Below are 2448 nucleotides of genomic sequence, written 5' to 3' on the forward strand. Positions count from 1 at the left end.
ACCTGCAGGATCCTCACATGCGATAGCCTAGTAGCCGGGACAACTTCTTTATGTTTACAGACGTGACGTAATGACGAAATAAGGAAACACTAGAACAGAAACGGGCAAAACAGAACATAGACAGTCCAGAATCCTGACAGACGCAGTGCCATGCTCGAATTTCCCGCGAAAACCTACCCCTACCACTCAAATTAGAAAACATTATTATAAGCTGACCGTTGTGAATCGGGCTAAAGTACGGCGATAGTTTTGAACACTGGCTGGTCATGTACTTGCTCAAATATTGATTTCGGACATAGACAGTCCAGAATCCTGACAGACGCAGTGCCATGCTCGAATTTCCCGCGAAAACCTACCCCTACCACTCAAATTAGAAAACATTATTATAAGCTAACCGTTGTGAATCGGGATAAAGTAAGGCAATAGTTTTGAACACTGGCTGGTTATGTACTTTCTCAAATATTGATTTCGGATCATTTTTAACCAAAAAAAGTTACGGACTGCAGCTTTAATAAAACCACAATGAAGTTATGTTTAAATGAATAAATGTATTATTCTACAATTAACAACTGTTCAAATTAAACTTAGGGTTTTACCTTGTGAATCATGGTAGCCTACTTATGACAATTAATAAATCTGTTAATTCCAAGAAGAAAAAAATCAGGTTAACCTATACAATTTATATAACACTAATTAAACCAAATAAACAAATATCTGCCACTCTAAACATGTGGCTGGGGTTGTTGCATTAGGCAACCTTTGAGCAGCACGCTGTGAATCTACTCATTAGTCAGAGTGCTGATTTGAGTGACACAATAATAACTCGTTCAAGAGTAAGTCTCTTTAACAATGCACAAAGGGCTCAAATCGATCTGAGATTAAATCTATTTTCCACCTACATGTCAAACTTTTGGGCAACTTGTGACAGAAGCTGCAAACTAAATAATGTAGGCTACCCAATTAGTCATAGCCTTGACAAAACTTTCAGCACCTGTTGACCACCTGCTCACTTTATACACATGAGTCAGCAGCTGTTTGTAGTCCATCTGAACCCATGCACAAGACATTAGGACATTCTGCTTTATTTAGTTTGCAGATTCTGTTAATGACACATCACACAAACATTATACTGTATGATATATATGACAATTTATTTTGAAGAGAGGTTGTATTTGAAGTATGAATGAATGTTTAAAGTTGATTAAAGTTTGTTAACCAGTAGCAGCCAAATTAAAGGAGAGATCATTGACATATTCTATAAATGGACTCTGAACGGCTGTCCATTCTACATATGTCTCCATACGATATCCCACGTTATAAACTCAGTGTAGACCATTTTAGGCAAAAAGCAATTTTACAGACAATATATATCTGTCTATCTATTTTCCAAACCGCTTGTCCTTATGTTTACAACAATCAAATATTATATTCTTTTCTTCTATTCCAGTCTAGTAAAACCGATAAGTCCATTAAAAAGCTTGAGCAAAATTACTGTATAAAGCAGTAAATAGAGCTACAAGCAATTCAGTCACGTGCTACACGCGCACCACATGCAATACTGAAGGTTTTCAAGCAAGCGGCTGGGAAAGAGCATCATCGAAAATTCCCAATAAGAAACCCCCAAATCATATCTACTGTATGTATATATGAAGTCTATATATATTATAGATATATATCTACTAAATATAATACATACAGAGTAATGAAACCAAGATGGTGTCTCCAAGTAATAATGTATTTTTTCAGACTTTAAAAAAATCTTAATAGCCTAATGGTAATAATGGTGCTGTCCAACTACAGTAACAAGTACGATCGTGATACTCGGAGTTGAACATTTTACATAAATCACAATTATGCTTTGATACTTTTACAACTTAATTCCTTTAACTTCTAGAGAACAAACAACAAATAAAAACTTAGAACTGTTATTGTGTATAATGGATAGCCTAGTTCTTAAGGTAATTTCTTACCGATATAAGCTGAATCCAAAACGACTGGATGTTTTTCAAGTTCTCTTCAGTTCTACTTCCTTCAAACTACTGTTATATCCAAGTATAGGCTAATTACCTAAGCACGTTGCTTCCTGGTTGTAGTACACCAGTGTTTCCACGTTTCTTCATTCGTGTTGGGCTCGGTCGACCAACAAACACATCATTTTACCGTCAGTGATTAGCATATGACTCACTTCCTTGTCCATAAAGTACAGCTTACACCGTTTCTACTACAAGCTGTCATGTCTGTTATTATGACGCTGATTCACTCAAAGCCCAAATATGGTCAGAGCTAGTGTACTAGGAAGTAAGTTTAAAATATAATGGTAACACTTTACAATAAGGTTCCCTTAGTTAATGTTAGTTAATGTATTAACTAACATGAAAAAACAATGAACAATACATTTATTACAGTATTCATTCATCTTTGGTAACACTTTACAATAAGGTTCCCTTA

At 35.5% G+C, this 2448-nt stretch overlaps 1 protein-coding gene across 2 annotated transcripts in view; it reads right to left on the bottom strand.

The window, feature by feature from the left end:
• Positions 1-2147, bottom strand: part of LOC107657668 (maternal B9.15 protein-like) — a 9871-nt gene extending 7724 nt beyond the window's left edge. Inside the window, exon 1 of one of the 2 annotated variants that reach the window (XM_016445844.1) lies at positions 1971-2147. The gene's annotated coding sequence lies outside the window, so the exon portion shown is untranslated. The remainder of the gene's footprint in view (positions 1-1970) is intronic. The other variant, XM_016445843.1, reaches the window with a different exon arrangement.
• Between the last annotated feature and the right edge of the window lie 301 nt (positions 2148-2448).

Source organism: Sinocyclocheilus anshuiensis, unplaced genomic scaffold (genome assembly GCF_001515605.1).
Source record: "Sinocyclocheilus anshuiensis isolate Anshui unplaced genomic scaffold, SAMN03320099.WGS_v1.1 scaffold43, whole genome shotgun sequence".
NCBI lineage: Eukaryota > Metazoa > Chordata > Actinopteri > Cypriniformes > Cyprinidae > Sinocyclocheilus > Sinocyclocheilus anshuiensis.